The sequence below is a fragment of the Acipenser ruthenus genome, chromosome 32, assembly GCF_902713425.1.
Source record: "Acipenser ruthenus chromosome 32, fAciRut3.2 maternal haplotype, whole genome shotgun sequence".
NCBI classification, from domain to species: domain Eukaryota; kingdom Metazoa; phylum Chordata; class Actinopteri; order Acipenseriformes; family Acipenseridae; genus Acipenser; species Acipenser ruthenus.
The window spans coordinates 9477634-9494816 of record NC_081220.1 but is presented as its reverse complement, the minus strand read 5'-3'; the positions used below and the strand labels follow the sequence as shown (position 1 = coordinate 9494816).

Here is a 17183-nt window from a genome sequence, read left to right as displayed (position 1 = left end):
GTGACAATTCTTTGTAACAGAGACGCCCACCATGCATGTGCATTTTAATGCACAGTCTGCTAATTTGTAATAATCCCCGGACTGAAAAACTGCAGCGCGTGATAATTTGTAGGTCTTCTTATCTCCTATGTCCGCTAACGCTAGGCACAACGTGCCCGAGTGCTGTAGCAGCAGCCATGAAGCAAGTTAGTTTTTCAGTAGAAATAAGGCTTTTGTGTATGGGTGTTTTGAAAAGATCAGTTAAATAGCTATGTATTTTGAAATAAGGATGTATTCATTATTATGAACGTTGGCAGAAAGGATATGGTATTATTATTTCCCACGTGTGCTTGACTTGTACAAATCTGATAGAGTTTCAACAAAGGCATTTGACTTGGGTTCATTATTTAGCCTATACTGCCATCTGCAGCATTACTGCGGGTGTCGTTTGCTTCTTTTGACAATAATACGTCTGTTTTCACGGAAAACCGTGAGAGCATGTAGCCGTGGCTGAGTGGTTAATGAACAAACAGAGCTGTCAGAAATGGAATTCGAACCCACGCTTCCAGGGTAACTGTGATCTGAACGCAGCGCCATAGCTCGCTCAACCATCCTGAATTTGACACGTCTTTTCACAACATTGCAGTACACTGCTGAACCTCCGATGTCTGACGCTGCAGTAAATCAACTCGTGTGTGTGTGTACTTATTCTTTTTCTGTTTATATGAAGGAGGGTGACCTGTTTTGTCGCATTCTATATGGGATTGTAGCAGCCACACCCAGTGACACCCAGTGAGACTCCTAATACCGACACTACTAAAAATTAATTAAAAGGTTTGGAATAGGAATGACAACAGAATGACAAAGGCAGAATAACAATTCACAAAGCTTTATTACAATGATCCATGAGTCACATAAATCAGTTCAAATAACTAACAATACAATGTATTAAAGTTGTACTAAAAACAAGGAGGGGAAATTGAATAAAGCCAGCCAATAGCCACATTTTAAAAGCATGGGGTATTAGACCAACATATAGCAGCGATTACACTTCTCTTTAAGAGTGCTAGGTGATTGGAAACAGCTCTTCGCAGCAAGGGTACAACAACAAAAGCCAGATTGTTAATACACACAAGTTTTAACAGTATTAGGGAACGTTAGCTGCAACATTACAGGTTTAACTATATTAGACCAATTCAACAGCAATAGAAGTTTAGTTAAGATAATTAGCAGCAACGTTCAGGTTTAGCAGCGGTGTAGCATAAGTAAACAGAACCAAAAGGTGTGGGGACATTTACCTGCTGCTGGAACACTTTTAATCTAACAAAACAAAATTGATGAGACCGGGATTTAACCACACGTCTCAGAGCTTTATTCAACAGACTAGCTCTCGAATTATCCAACACTTTACTTTTGGAATATACTCACACGGCTGTAACACCGCAGACACAGACACAGCACGTCTCCAGAACACTCATCTACAGCAGCAGCACACCGAATCTCAGGTCCCACGCACCTGTCGGTACTTCCTCTCTCACCCCGCCTCAAAGAAAGAAACTTTCTCCCGACAGCCCGGCTAGCTCAGTCGGTAGAGCATGAGACTCTTAATCTCAGGGTCGTGGGTTCGAGCCCCACGTTGGGCGTCCTTTTTAAATACAAATTGTAGATGTTTCTTCGAGGCAACGGAGCAATGTCTGATTCTGTTCACATTGTATAAAGTATTGCAACACAATTACTTATTGGTCATTGACATATAGCAATTGCTATTGTAAAATGTGTGCATCCTTTAAAGCTATACCGATATTGAAATAAAGAATCTTACTTTCGTGGGTTGGCTTCAATCTGATTCTTTTTTTACACTTGTCATTACATCATTCATGGAGCAAGTTAGTATGTGCGTAATAAACCCAATCGGTCCTTGATACAATAGACAACCCTAGTCTGTGCTGAAATGAAATAATGCGGTTTTCTACTAAAGCAAACGCAGCTTGTCAGAATGGCCGAGTGGTCTAAGGCGCCAGACTCAAGGACGCTGTCTTTCCAAAGAATTGTGTGTTCTGGTCTCCGAATGGAGGCGTGGGTTCAAATCCCACTTCTGACAGTTCACTTTTACTTATTTTTTAAATGAATCAATTTGTTCATTTTACTATAAAAGATTGTTTCATGGAAATCAACAGCTGATACCAAACTCTTGTCAGCACTCAATACCATTTTCATTTCCATTTTAAATCGGACTAAAATAGCGTTCCTAACACAGATTGCATTTTTGTTGTAAACTGGCTACTTGTCGAAGTCACTGAAAAATATTTTGTGTAGAAACATGTGTTATTTAACTAAAGATTGTTTTAATATTTCAAATAACATATTACTTTGAAAAACATCTCCGACTGCCACTGGATCGTGGTCTCAGGCTGGGATGCGGACCATTGAGAACAGTATAAATGATCTATTAGTGGAAGTAGCTTACATGAGAAATGCCCTCGTTTAACATGCTAGGATGATCGACTTCGGTATTCTCCAACTGCTGTTTACATTTTCTAACAAGTTATGAGGACGAATACAAAGGTTGACAGCTTCCTTGTAAGTGGGGGTAAGCACAAGTTATTTTCAGATGTAATGTCTATTTTAAACTCAATCTAGTCCTGCGTAGTGCAAAAGACATTGCTATATTTTAATATTAGTCAAGCCCTATTTAAAGTGTTCTTAAATTGTTTTGACATTAGCAATGATCAATTTAAATGTGGTTATTGATTTAAACAACTGAACAATTGTGGGCTTGATGGTTTCTTTTTTCTACGTTTCTACCGGAAAGAGATACACACTCAGAATGTGTCCCCTTCCTTCAGCAACCCCCGACTGAAGATTGAAGTGGTCATTCCTTGCAGCGAGTAGGTTCCCGATAACAACACTCATTGTCAGCTCGGTGCTCAGAAGAAAACACTGCCACTCCTCCTGGTGGATACCGAGACCAATCCCTTCAAAACGTGTTTCATTCTAGAAATGATCCTTGCAAATATAGTCTTAACTTTTATTAGCAGACCGTCGCCCCCAACTGGCAAGCTCTACTTCATATGAAACAATGACTGGGCAACAACGAGGTGTTACATTAACAATACAAACTAACTCGAGACAGCCAAGCCGTTAAAGCATACCTTAAGTTTGTCGTGTGATACAAAGCAAGTATTGGCATTTTTGCATCATCTGCCTCGTCAAACAAGCTCGAGCCACAGCACACAGCGCTGCTGCATCGGGACACAGATTGTGGATTTCTAAGCGACTGAATAAACGAGCTGAGACTACTTTTTAAAGAAATTGAAAACATACCTCTAGTCGAAATTCTTGCTATTTAGTTAATTAAATTATTTTTTTAAATTTGCAATCACAGACTACATTGCCAAAATAAAAATAAAAAACAACTGACAATCTGATTTGCGATGAAGCCTATGAGAATCCCTGGCACCATTAAAGGGGAATTAGCTCAAATGGTAGAGCGCTCGCTTAGCATGCGAGAAGTAGCGGGATCGATGCCCGCATTCTCCAAATAATTTTAAAGTATCTGCGTATTTTGTCCCGGCGCATTATGGAGATAAATACAAAGTGTGACAATTCTTTGTAACAGAGACGCCCACCATGCATGTGTATTTTAATGCACAGTCTGCTAATTTGTAATAATCCCCGGACTGAAAAACTGCAGCGCGTGATATTTTGTAGGTCTTCTTATCTCCTATGTCCGCTAACGCTAGTCACAACGTGCCCGAGTGCTGTAGCAGCAGCCATGAAGCAAGTTAGTTTTTCAGTAGAAATAAGGCTTTTGTGTATGGGTGTTTTGAAAAGATCAGTTAAATAGCTACGTATTTTGAAATAAGGATGTATTCATTATTATGAACGTTGGCAGAAAGGATATGGTATTATTATTTCCCACTTGTGCTTGACTTGTACAAATCTGATAGAGTTTCAACAAAGGCATTTGACTTGGGTTCATTATTTAGCCTATACTGCCATCTGCAGCATTACTGCGGGTGTCGTTTGCTTCTTTTGACAATAATACGGCTGTTTTCACGGAAAACCGTGAGAGCATGTAGCCGTGGCTGAGTGGTTAATGAACAAACAGAGCTGTCAGAAATGGAATTCGAACCCACGCTTCCAGGGTAACTGTGATCTGAACGCAGCGCCATAGCTCGCTCAACCATCCTGAATTAGACACGTCTTTTCACAACATTGCAGTACACTGCTGAACCTCCGATGTCTGACGCTGCAGTAAATCAACTCGTGTGTGTGTGTGTACTTATTCTTTTTCTGTTTATATGAAGGAGGGCAACCTGTTTTGTCGCATTCTATATGGGATTGTAGCAGCCACACCCAGTGACACCCAGTGAGAGTCCTAATACCGACACTACTAAAAATTAATTAAAAGGTTTGGAATAGGAATGACAACAGAATGACAAAGGCAGAATAACAATTCACAAAGCTTTATTACAATGATCCATGAGTCACATAAATCAGTTCAAATAACTAACAATACAATGTATTAAAGTTGTACTAAAAACAAGGAGGGGAATTGAATAAAGCCAGCCAATAGCCACATTTTAAAAGCATGGGGTATTAGACCAACATATAGCAGCGATTACACTTCTCTTTGAGAGTGCTAGGTGATTGGAAACAGCTCTTCGCAGCAAGGGTACAACAACAAAAGCCAGATTGTTAATACACACAAGTTTTAACAGTATTAGGGAACGTTAGCTGCAACATTACAGGTTTAACTATATTAGAGCAATTCAACAACAATACAAGTTTAGTTAAGATAATTAGCAGCAACGTTCAGGTTTAGCAGCGGTGTAGCAAAAGTAAACAGAACCAAAAGGTGTGGGGACATTTACCTGCTGCTGGAACACTTTTAATCTAACAAAACAAAATTGATGAGACCGGGATTTAACCACACGTCTCAGAGCTTTATTCAACAGACTAGCTCTCGAATTATCCAACACTTTACTTTTGGAATATACTCACACGGCTGTAACACCGCAGACACAGACACAGCGCGTCTCCAGAACACTCATCTACAGCAGCAGCACACCGAATCTCAGGTCCCACGCACCTGTCGGTACTTCCTCTCTCACCCCGCCTCAAAGAAAGAAACTTTCTCCCGACAGCCTGGCTAGCTCAGTCGGTAGAGCATGAGACTCTTAATCTCAGGGTCGTGGGTTCGAGCCCCACGTTGGGCGTCCTTTTTAAATACAAATTGTAGATGTTTCTTCGAGGCAACGGAGCAATGTCTGATTCTGTTCACATTGTATAAAGTATTGCAACACAATTACTTATTGGTCATTGTCATATAGCAATTGCTATTGTAAAATGCGTGCATCCTTTAAAGCTATACAGATATTGAAATAAAGAATCTTACTTTCGTGGGTTGGCTTCAATCTGATTCTTTTTTTACACTTGTCATTACATCATTCATGGAGCAAGTTAGTATGTGCGTAATAAACCCAATCGGGCCTTGATACAATAGACAACCCTAGTCTGTGCTGAAATGAAATAATGCGGTTTTCTACTAAAGCAAACGCAGCTTGTCAGAATGGCCGAGTGGTCTAAGGCGCCAGACTCAAGGACGCTGTCTTTCCAAAGAATTGTGTGTTCTGGTCTCAGAATGGAGGCGTGGGTTCAAATCCCACTTCTGACAGTTCACTTTTACTTATTTTTTAAATGAATCAATTTGTTCATTTTACTATAAAAGATTGTTTCAAGGAAATCAACAGCTGATACCAAACTCTTGTCAGCACTCAATACCATTTTAATTTCCATTTTAAATCGGACTAAAATAGCGTTCCTAACACAGATTGCATTTTTGTTGTAAACTGGCTACTTGTCGAAGTCACTGAAAAATATTTTGTGTAGAAACATGTGTTATTTAACTAAAGATTGTTTTAATATTTCAAATAACATATTACTTTGAAAAACATCTCCGACTGCCACTGGATCGTGGTCTCAGGCTGGGATGCGGACCATTGAGAACAGTATAAACGATCTATTAGTGGAAGAAGCTTACATGAGAAATGCCCTCGTTTAACATGCTAGGATGATCGACTTCGGTATTCTCCAACTGCTGTTTACATTTTCTAACACGTTATGAGGACGAATACAAAGGTTGACAGCTTCCTTGTAAGTGGGGGTAAGCACAAGTTATTTTCAGATGTAATGTCTATTTTAAACTCAATCTAGTCCTGCGTAGTGCAAAAGACATTGCTATATTTTTATATTAGTCAAGCCCTATTTAAAGTGTTCTTAAATTGTTTTGACATTAGCAATGATCAATTTAAATGTGGTTATTGATTTAAACAACTGAACAATTGTGGGCTTGATGGTTTCTTTTTTCTACGTTTCTACCGGAAAGAGATACACACTCAAAATGTGTCCCCTTCCTTCAGCAACCCCCGACTGAAGATTGAAGTGGTCATTCCTTGCAGCGAGTAGGTTCCCGATAACAACACTCATTGTCAGCTCGGTGCTCAGAAGAAAACACTGCCACTCCTCCTGGTGGATACCGAGACCAATCCCTTCAAAACGTGTTTCATTCTAGAAATGATCCTTGCAATTATAGTCTTAACTTTTATTAGCAGACCGTCGCCCCCAACTGGCAAGCTCTACTTCATATGAAACAATGACTGGGCAACAACGAGGTGTTACATTAACAATACAAACTAACCCGAGACAGCCAAGCCGTTAAAGCATACCTTAAGTTTGTCGTGTGATACAAAAGCAAGTATTGGCATTTTTGCATCGTCTGCCTCGTCAAACAAGCTCGAGCCACAGCACACAGCGCTGCTGCATCGGGACACAGATTGTGGATTTCTAAGCGACTGAATAAACGAGCTGAGACTACTTTTTAAAGAAATAGAAAATATACCTCTAGTCGAAATACTTGCTTATTAGTTAATTAAATTATTTTTTTAAATTTGCAATCACAGACTACATTGCCAAAATAAAAATAAAAAAACAACTGACAATCTGATTTGCTCGTATCAAGCTGCGATGAAGCCTATGAGAATCCCTGGCACCATTAAAGGGGAATTAGCTCAAATGGTAGAGCGCTCGCTTAGCATGCGAGAAGTAGCGGGATCGATGCCCGCATTCTCCAAATAATTTTAAAGTATCTGCGTATTTTGTCCCGGCGCATTATGGAGATAAATACAAAGTGTGACAATTCTTTGTAACAGAGACGCCCACCATGCATGTGTATTTTAATGCACAGTCTGCTAATTTGTAATAATCCCCGGACTGAAAAACTGCAGCGCGTGATATTTTGTAGGTCTTCTTATCTCCTATGTCCGCTAACGCTAGGCACAACGTGCCCGAGTGCTGTAGCAGCAGCCATGAAGCAAGTTAGTTTTTCAGTAGAAATAAGGCTTTTGTGTATGGGTGTTTTGAAAAGATCAGTTAAATAGCTACGTATTTTGAAATAAGGATGTATTCATTATTATGAACGTTGGCAGAAAGGATATGGTATTATTATTTCCCACGTGTGCTTGACTTGTACAAATCTGATAGAGTTTCAACAAAGGCATTTGACTTGGGTTCATTATTTAGCCTATACTGCCATCTGCAGCATTACTGCGGGTGTCGTTTGCTTCTTTTGACAATAATACGGCTGTTTTCACGGAAAACCGTGAGAGCATGTAGCCGTGGCTGAGTGGTTAATGAACAAACAGAGCTGTCAGAAATGGAATTCGAACCCACGCTTCCAGGGTAACTGTGATCTGAACGCAGCGCCATAGCTCGCTCAACCATCCTGAATTAGACACGTCTTTTCACAACATTGCAGTACACTGCTGAACCTCCGATGTCTGACGCTGCAGTAAATCAACTCGTGTGTGTGTGTGTGTACTTATTCTTTTTCTGTTTATATGAAGGAGGGCGACCTGTTTTGTCGCATTCTATATGGGATTGTAGCAGCCACACCCAGTGACACCCAGTGAGAGTCCTAATACCGACACTACTAAAAATTAATTAAAAGGTTTGGAATAGGAATGACAACAGAATGACAAAGGCAGAATAACAATTCACAAAGCTTTATTACAATGATCCATGAGTCACATAAATCAGTTCAAATAACTAACAATACAATGTATTAAAGTTGTACTAAAAACAAGGAGGGGAAATTGAATAAAGCCAGCCAATAGCCACATTTTAAAAGCATGGGGTATTAGACCAACATATAGCAGCGATTACACTTCTCTTTAAGAGTGCTAGGTGATTGGAAACAGCTCTTCGCAGCAAGGGTACAACAACAAAAGCCAGATTGTTAATACACACAAGTTTTAACAGTATTAGGGAACGTTAGCTGCAACATTACAGGTTTAACTATATTAGAGCAATTCAACAACAATACAAGTTTAGTTAAGATAATTAGCAGCAACGTTCAGGTTTAGCAGCGGTGTAGCATAAGTAAACAGAACCAAAAGGTGTGGGGACATTTACCTGCTGCTGGAACACTTTTAATCTAACAAAACAAAATTGATGAGACCGGGATTTAACCACACGTCTCAGAGCTTTATTCAACAGACTAGCTCTCGAATTATCCAACACTTTACTTTTGGAATATACTCACACGGCTGTAACACCGCAGACACAGACACAGCGCGTCTCCAGAACACTCATCTACAGCAGCAGCACACCGAATCTCAGGTCCCACGCACCTGTCGGTACTTCCTCTCTCACCCCGCCTCAAAGAAAGAAACTTTTTCCCGACAGCCCGGCTAGCTCAGTCGGTAGAGCATGAGACTCTTAATCTCAGGGTCGTGGGTTCGAGCCCCACGTTGGGCGTCCTTTTTAAATACAAATTGTAGATGTTTCTTCGAGGCAACGGAGCAATGTCTGATTCTGTTCACATTGTATAAAGTATTGCAACACAATTACTTATTGGTCATTGTCATATAGCAATTGCTATTGTAAAATGCGTGCATCCTTTAAAGCTATACCGATATTGAAATAAAGAATCTTAGTTTCGTGGGTTGGCTTCAATATGATTCTTTTTTTACACTTGTCATTACATCATTCATGGAGCAAGTTAGTATGTGCGTAATAAACCCAATCGGGCCTTGATACAATAGACAACCCTAGTCTGTGCTGAAATGAAATAATGCGGTTTTCTACTAAAGCAAACGCAGCTTGTCAGAATGGCCAAGTGGTCTAAGGCGCCAGACTCAAGGACGCTGTCTTTCCAAAGAATTGTGTGTTCTGGTCTCCGAATGGAGGCGTGGGTTCAAATCCCACTTCCGACAGTTCACTTTAACTTATTTTTTAAATGAATCAATTTGTTCATTTTACTATAAAAGATTGTTTCAAGGAAATCAACAGCTGATACCAAACTCTTGTCAGCACTCAATACCATTTTAATTTCCATTTTAAATCGGACTAAAATAGCGTTCCTAACACAGATTGCATTTTTGTTGTAAACTGGCTACTTGTCGAAGTCACTGAAAAATATTTTGTGTAGAAACATGTGTTATTTAACTAAAGATTGTTTTAATATTTCAAATAACATATTACTTTGAAAAACATCTCCGACTGCCACTGGATCGTGGTCTCAGACTGGGATGCGGACCATTGAGAACAGTATAAACGATCTATTAGTGGAAGTAGCTTACATGAGAAATGCCCTCGTTTAACATGCTAGGATGATCGACTTCGGTATTCTCCAACTGCTTTTTACATTTTCTAACACGTTATGAGGACGAATACAAAGGTTGACAGCTTCCTTGTAAGTGGGGGTAAGCACAAGTTATTTTCAGATGTAATGTCTATTTTAAACTCAATCTAGTCCTGCGTAGTGCAAAAGACATTGCTATATTTTTATATTAGTCAAGCCCTATTTAAAGTGTTCTTAAATTGTTTTGACATTAGCAATGATCAATTTAAATGTGGTTATTGATTTAAACAACTGAACAATTGTGGGCTTGATGGTTTCTTTTTTCTACGTTTCTACCGGAAAGAGATACACACTCAAAATGTGTCCCCTTCCTTCAGCAACCCCCGACTGAAGATTGAAGTGGTCATTCCTTGCAGCGAGTAGGTTCCCGATAACAACACTCATTGTCAGCTCGGTGCTCAGAAGAAAACACTGCCACTCCTCCTGGTGGATACCGAGACCAATCCCTTCAAAACGTGTTTCATTCTAGAAATGATCCTTGCAATTATAGTCTTAACTTTTATTAGCAGACCGTCGCCCCCAACTGGCAAGCTCTACTTCATATGAAACAATGACTGGGCAACAACGAGGTGTTACATTAACAATACAAACTAACCCGAGACAGCCAAGCCGTTAAAGCATACCTTAAGTTTGTCGTGTGATACAAAAGCAAGTATTGGCATTTTTGCATCGTCTGCCTCGTCAAACAAGCTCGAGCCACAGCACACAGCGCTGCTGCATCGGGACACAGATTGTGGATTTCTAAGCGACTGAATAAACGAGCTGAGACTACTTTTTAAAGAAATTGAAAACATACCTCTAGTCGAAATACTTGCTATTTAGTTAATTAAATTATTTTTTTAAATTTGCAATCACAGACTACATTGCCAAAATAAAAATAAAAAACAACTGACAATCTGATTTGCTCGTATCAAGCTGCGATGAAGCCTATGAGAATCCCTGGCACCATTAGAATTAGCTCAAATGGTAGAGCGCTCGCTTAGCATGCGAGAAGTAGCGGGATCGATGCCCGCATTCTCCAAATAATTTTAAAGTATCTGCGTATTTTGTCCCGGCGCATTATGGAGATAAATACAAAGTGTGACAATTCTTTGTAACAGAGACGCCCACCATGCATGTGTATTTTAATGCACAGTCTGCTAATTTGTAATAATCCCCGGACTGAAAAACTGCAGCGCGTGATATTTTGTAGGTCTTCTTATCTCCTATGTCCGCTAACGCTAGGCACAACGTGCCCGAGTTCTGTAGCAGCAGCCATGAAGCAAGTTAGTTTTTCAGTAGAAATAAGGCTTTTGTGTATGGGTGTTTTGAAAAGATCAGTTAAATAGCTACGTATTTTGAAATAAGGATGTATTCATTATTATGAACGTTGGCAGAAAGGATATGGTATTATTATTTCCCACGTGTGCTTGACTTGTACAAATCTGATAGAGTTTCAACAAAGGCATTTGACTTGGGTTCATTATTTAGCCTATACTGCCATCTGCAGCATTACTGCGGGTGTCGTTTGCTTCTTTTGACAATAATACGGCTGTTTTCACGGAAAACCGTGAGAGCATGTAGCCGTGGCTGAGTGGTTAATGAACAAACAGAGCTGTCAGAAATGGAATTCGAACCCACGCTTCCAGGGTAACTGTGATCTGAACGCTGCGCCATAGCTCGCTCAACCATCCTGAATTAGACACGTCTTTTCACAACATTGCAGTACACTGCTGAACCTCCGATGTCTGACGCTGCAGTAAATCAACTTGTGTGTGTGTGTCTGTACTTATTCTTTTTCTGTTTATATGAAGGAGGGCGACCTGTTTTGTCGCATTCTATATGGGATTGTAGCAGCCACACCCAGTGACACCCAGTGAGAGTCCTAATACCGACACTACTAAAAATTAATTAAAAGGTTTGGAATAGGAATGACAACAGAATGACAAAGGCAGAATAACAATTCACAAAGCTTTATTACAATGATCCATGAGTCACATAAATCAGTTCAAATAACTAACAATACAATGTATTAAAGTTGTATTAAAAACAAGGAGGGGAAATTGAATAAAGCCAGCCAATAGCCACATTTTAAAAGCATGGGGTATTAGACCAACATATAGCAGCGATTACACTTCTCTTTAAGAGTGCTAGGTGATTGGAAACAGCTCTTCGCAGCAAGGGTACAACAACAAAAGCCAGATTGTTAATACACACAAGTTTTAACAGTATTAGGGAACGTTAGCTGCAACATTACAGGTTTAACTATATTAGACCAATTCAACAACAATACAAGTTTAGTTAAGATAATTAGCAGCAACGTTCAGGTTTAGCAGCGGTGTAGCATAAGTAAACAGAAACAAAAGGTGTGGGGACATTTACCTGCTGCTGGAACACTTTTAATCTAACAAAACAAAATTGATGAGACCGGGATTTAACCACACGTCTCAGAGCTTTATTCAACAGACTAGCTCTCGAATTATCCAACACTTTACTTTTGGAATATACTCACACGGCTGTAACACCGCAGACACAGACACAGCGCGTCTCCAGAACACTCATCTACAGCAGCAGCACACCGAATCTCAGGTCCCACGCACCTGTCGGTACTTCCTCTCTCACCCCGCCTCAAAGAAAGAAACTTTCTCCCGACAGCCCGGCTAGCTCAGTCGGTAGAGCATGAGACTCTTAATCTCAGGGTCGTGGGTTCGAGCCCCAGGTCGGGCGTCCTTTTTAAATACAAATTGTAGATGTTTCTTCGAGGCAACGGAGCAATGTCTGATTCTGTTCACATTGTATAAAGTATTGCAACACAATTACTTATTGGTCATTGTCATATAGCAATTGCTATTGTAAAATGCGTGCATCCTTTAAAGCTATACCGATATTGAAATAAAGAATCTTACTTTCGTGGGTTGGCTTCAATCTGATTCTTTTTTTACACTTGTCATTACATCATTCATGGAGCAAGTTAGTATGTGCGTAATAAACCCAATCGGGCCTTGATACAGTAGACAACCCTAGTCTGTGCTGAAATGAAATAATGCGGTTTTCTACTAAAGCAAACACAGCTTGTCAGAATGGCCGAGTGGTCTAAGGCGCCAGACTCAAGGACGCTGTCTTTCCAAAGAATTGTGTGTTCCGGTCTCCGAATGGAGGCGTGGGTTCAAATCCCACTTCTGACAGTTCACTTTTACTTATTTTTTAAATGAATCAATTTGTTCATTTTACTATAAAAGATTGTTTCAAGGAAATCAACAGCTGATACCAAACTCTTGTCAGCACTCAATACCATTTTCATTTCCATTTTAAATCGGACTAAGATAGCGTTCCTAACACAGATTGCATTTTTGTTGTAAACTGGCTACTTGTCGAAGTCACTGAAAAATATTTTGTGTAGAAACATGTGTTATTTAACTAAAGATTGTTTTAATATTTCAAATAACATATTACTTTGAAAAACATCTCCGACTGCCACTGGATCGTGGTCTCAGGCTGGGATGCGGACCATTGAGAACAGTATAAACGATCTATTAGTGGAAGTAGCTTACATGAGAAATGCCCTCGTTTAACATGCTAGGATGATCGACTTCGGTATTCTCCAACTGCTGTTTACATTTTCTAACACGTTATGAGGACGAATACAAAGGTTGACAGCTTCCTTGTAAGTGGGGGTAAGCACAAGTTATTTTCAGATGTAATGTCTATTTTAAACTCAATCTAGTCCTGCGTAGTGCAAAAGACATTGCTATATTTTTATATTAGTCAAGCCCTATTTAAAGTGTTCTTAAATTGTTTTGACATTAGCAATGATCAATTTAAATGTGGTTATTGATTTAATCAACTGAACAATTGTGGGCTTGATGGTTTCTTTTTTCTACGTTTCTACCGGAATGAGATACACACTCAAAATGTGTCCCCTTCCTTCAGCAACCCCCGACTGAAGATTGAAGTGGTCATTCCTTGCAGCGAGTAGGTTCCCGATAACAACACTCATTGTCAGCTCGGTGCTCAGAAGAAAACACTGCCACTCCTCCTGGTGGATACCGAGACCAATCCCTTCAAAACGTGTTTCATTCTAGAAATGATCCTTGCAAATATAGTCTTAACTTTTATTAGCAGACCGTCGCCCCCAACTGGCAAGCTCTACTTCATATGAAACAATGACTGGGCAACAACGAGGTGTTACATTAACAATACAAACTAACCCGAGACAGCCAAGCCGTTAAAGCATACCTTAAGTTTGTCGCGTGATACAAAAGCAAGTATTGGCATTTTTGCATTATCTGCCTCGTCAAACAAGCTCGAGCCACAGCACACAGCGCTGCTGCATCGGGACACAGATTGTGGATTTCTAAGCGACTGAATAAACGAGCTGAGACTACTTTTTAAAGAAATTGAAAACATACCTCTAGTCGAAATACTTGCTATTTAGTTAATTAAATTATTTTTTTAAATTTGCAATCACAGACTACATTGCCAAAATAAAAATAAAAAACAACTGACAATCTGATTTGCTCGTATCAAGCTGCGATGAAGCCTATGAGAATCCCTGGCACCATTAAAGGGGAATTAGCTCAAATGGTAGAGCGCTCGCTTAGCATGCGAGAAGTAGCGGGATCGATGCCCGCATTCTCCAAATAATTTTAAAGTATCTGCGTATTTTGTCCCGGCGCATTATGGAGATAAATACAAAGTGTACACAATTCTTTGTAACAGAGACGCCCACCATGCATGTGTATTTTAATGCACAGTCTGCTAATTTGTAATAATCCCCGGACTGAAAAACTGCAGCGCGTGATATTTTGTAGGTCTTCTTATCTCCTATGTCCGCTAACGCTAGGCACAACGTGCCCGAGTGCTGTAGCAGCAGCCATGAAGCAAGTTAGTTTTTCAGTAGAAATAAGGCTTTTGTGTATGGGTGTTTTGAAAAGATCAGTTAAATAGCTACGTATTTTGAAATAAGGATGTATTCATTATTATGAACGTTGGCAGAAAGAATATGGTATTATTATTTCCCACGTGTGCTTGACTTGTACAAATTTGATAGAGTTTCAACAAAGGCATTTGACTTGGGTTCATTATTTAGCCTATACTGCCATCTGCAGCATTACTGCGGGTGTCGTTTGCTTCTTTTGACAATAATACGGCTGTTTTCACGGAAAACCGTGAGAGCATGTAGCCGTGGCTGAGTGGTTAATGAACAAACAGAGCTGTCAGAAATGGAATTCGAAGCCACGCTTCCAGGGTAACTGTGATCTGAACGCAGCGCCATAGCTCGCTCAACCATCCTGAATTAGACACGTCTTTTCACAACATTGCAGTACACTGCTGAACCTCCGATGTCTGACGCTGCAGTAAATCAACTCGTGTGTGTGTGTACTTATTCTTTTTCTGTTTATATGAAGGAGGGCAACCTATTTTGTCGCATTCTATATGGGATTGTAGCAGCCACACCCAGTGACACCCAGTGAGAGTCCTAATACCGACACTACTAAAAATTAATTAAAAGGTTTGGAATAGGAATGACAACAGAATGACAAAGGCAGAATAACAATTCACAAAGCTTTATTACAATGATCCATGAGTCACATAAATCAGTTCAAATAACTAACAATACAATGTATTAAAGTTGTACTAAAAACAAGGAGGGGAAAATGAATAAAGCCAGCCAATAGCCACATTTTAAAAGCATGGGGTATTAGACCAACATATAGCAGCGATTACACTTCTCTTTAAGAGTGCTAGGTGATTGGAAACAGCTCTTAGCAGCAAGGGTACAACAACAAAAGCCAGATTGTTAATACACACAAGTTTTAACAGTATTAGGGAACGTTAGCTGCAACATTACAGGTTTAACTATATTAGAGCAATTCAACAACAATACAAGTTTAGTTAAGATAATTAGCAGCAACGTTCAGGTTTAGCAGCGGTGTAGCAAAAGTAAACAGAACCAAAAGGTGTGGGGACATTTACCTGCTGCTGGAACACTTTTAATCTAACAAAACAAAATTGATGAGACCGGGATTTAACCACACGTCTCAGAGCTTTATTCAACAGACTAGCTCTCGAATTATCCAACACTTTACTTTTGGAATATACTCACACGGCTGTAACACCGCAGACACAGACACAGCGCGTCTCCAGAACACTCATCTACAGCAGCAGCACACCGAATCTCAGGTCCCACGCACCTGTCGGTACTTCCTCTCTCACCCCGCCTCAAAGAAAGAAACTTTCTCCCGACAGCCCTATGGCAAGCCAAATTATCATTTAGAGATATCTCTAATTGCATTTTAAAATATCTTGAAATATTTAGAGATATCTGTAAAACATTTCAAGATATCTCAAATTGAATTCCAGATATCTTTAATTGTGCAGTTTTTAAGATATCTAAAATTAATTTAAAGATATCTGTAAATCAATTTGAGATATCTAAAAATGAAATAAAGATATCTCAAATTGATTTACAGATATCTTTAAATACTATGGAAACCATATGGATTGTGCTAGCATGGCACGCCAAACTGTCATTTAGAGATATCTTAAAATGAGGGTTTTAAAGATATCTCTAAATCATTTAAAGATATCTTGAAATAACTTCCTGTTCATTTAAAGATATCTTTAAATCGTTTGAAGATATCTTCAAATAACTTCCTGTTCATTTAAAGATATCTCTAAATCATTTGAAGATATCTTCAAATAACTTCCTGTTCATTTAGAGATATCTCTAAATCATTTAGAGATATCTCTAAATATCTTCCTGTTCATTTGAAGATATCTTCAAATGGACAGGAAGTCCATTGAAAACATAGAGCATTTTCACAGGAAGTCATTTCGAGATATCTTGAAATAACTTCCTGTTCATTTGAAGATATCTTCAAATGATTTAGAGATATCTCTAAATGAACAGGAAGTTATTTCGAGATATCTCTAAATGATTTAGAGATATCTCTAAATAAACGGGAAGTTATTTGAAGATATCTTCAAATGATTTACAGATATCTTTAAATGAACAGGAAGTTATTTGAAGATATCTTCAAATGATTTAGAGATATCTTTAAAACCCTCATTATAAGATATCTCTAAATGACAGTTTGGCGCACCATGCTAGCCAAATCCACATATTATTTAAAGATATCTCTAAATCATTTGAAGATATCTTCAAATAACGTCCCGTTCATTTAAAGATATCTCTAAATCATTTGAAGATATCTTCAAATGAACAGGAAGCCATTTCAAGATATCTCGAAATAACTTCCTGTGAAAATGCTCTATGTTTTGAATGGACTTCCGGTCTATTTAGAGATATCTCCAAATGAACAGGAAGTTATTTGAAGATATCTTCAAATGATTTAGAGATATCTCTAAATGAACAGGAAGTTATTTAGAGATATCTCTAAATGATTTACAGATATCTCGAAATAAACAGGAAGTGTGTACCTTACGTTTGTTTTTGTTAATAAACGTACGCCATTTGCATTTGGAGGCATCACTGTTATAATTCTAACAACGAAGT

The 17183-nt window shown here is 39.1% G+C and overlaps 12 non-coding genes across 12 annotated transcripts; 8 read left to right on the top strand and 4 right to left on the bottom strand.

Annotated features, from left to right (window-relative positions):
- Positions 1-1549: 1549 nt before the first annotated feature.
- trnak-cuu (transfer RNA lysine (anticodon CUU)) lies at positions 1550-1622 on the top strand. Its single transcript has one exon. It is a non-coding gene; the product is annotated as a tRNA-Lys (tRNA).
- A 347-nt stretch (positions 1623-1969) lies between these two features.
- On the top strand, positions 1970-2080 carry trnal-caa (transfer RNA leucine (anticodon CAA)). Its single transcript has 2 exons — positions 1970-2007; positions 2035-2080. It is a non-coding gene; the product is annotated as a tRNA-Leu (tRNA).
- A 716-nt stretch (positions 2081-2796) lies between these two features.
- Positions 2797-3002, bottom strand: LOC131703514 (small nucleolar RNA U3). Its single transcript, XR_009309956.1, has one exon. It is a non-coding gene; the product is annotated as a small nucleolar RNA U3 (small nucleolar RNA).
- A 2126-nt stretch (positions 3003-5128) lies between these two features.
- trnak-cuu (transfer RNA lysine (anticodon CUU)) lies at positions 5129-5201 on the top strand. The gene has a single exon. It is a non-coding gene; the product is annotated as a tRNA-Lys (tRNA).
- Positions 5202-5548: 347 nt separating this feature from the next.
- Positions 5549-5659, top strand: trnal-caa (transfer RNA leucine (anticodon CAA)). The gene is made up of 2 exons: positions 5549-5586; positions 5614-5659. It is a non-coding gene; the product is annotated as a tRNA-Leu (tRNA).
- Positions 5660-6375: 716 nt separating this feature from the next.
- On the bottom strand, positions 6376-6581 carry LOC131703586 (small nucleolar RNA U3). Its single transcript, XR_009310025.1, has one exon. It is a non-coding gene; the product is annotated as a small nucleolar RNA U3 (small nucleolar RNA).
- Positions 6582-8726: 2145 nt separating this feature from the next.
- Positions 8727-8799, top strand: trnak-cuu (transfer RNA lysine (anticodon CUU)). Its single transcript has one exon. It is a non-coding gene; the product is annotated as a tRNA-Lys (tRNA).
- A 347-nt stretch (positions 8800-9146) lies between these two features.
- On the top strand, positions 9147-9257 carry trnal-caa (transfer RNA leucine (anticodon CAA)). The gene is made up of 2 exons: positions 9147-9184; positions 9212-9257. It is a non-coding gene; the product is annotated as a tRNA-Leu (tRNA).
- Positions 9258-9973: 716 nt separating this feature from the next.
- Positions 9974-10179, bottom strand: LOC117969068 (small nucleolar RNA U3). Its single transcript, XR_004662456.2, has one exon. It is a non-coding gene; the product is annotated as a small nucleolar RNA U3 (small nucleolar RNA).
- Positions 10180-12318: 2139 nt separating this feature from the next.
- On the top strand, positions 12319-12391 carry trnak-cuu (transfer RNA lysine (anticodon CUU)). Its single transcript has one exon. It is a non-coding gene; the product is annotated as a tRNA-Lys (tRNA).
- Positions 12392-12738: 347 nt separating this feature from the next.
- On the top strand, positions 12739-12849 carry trnal-caa (transfer RNA leucine (anticodon CAA)). The gene is made up of 2 exons: positions 12739-12776; positions 12804-12849. It is a non-coding gene; the product is annotated as a tRNA-Leu (tRNA).
- Positions 12850-13565: 716 nt separating this feature from the next.
- On the bottom strand, positions 13566-13771 carry LOC117969067 (small nucleolar RNA U3). The gene has a single exon (XR_004662455.1). It is a non-coding gene; the product is annotated as a small nucleolar RNA U3 (small nucleolar RNA).
- Between the last annotated feature and the right edge of the window lie 3412 nt (positions 13772-17183).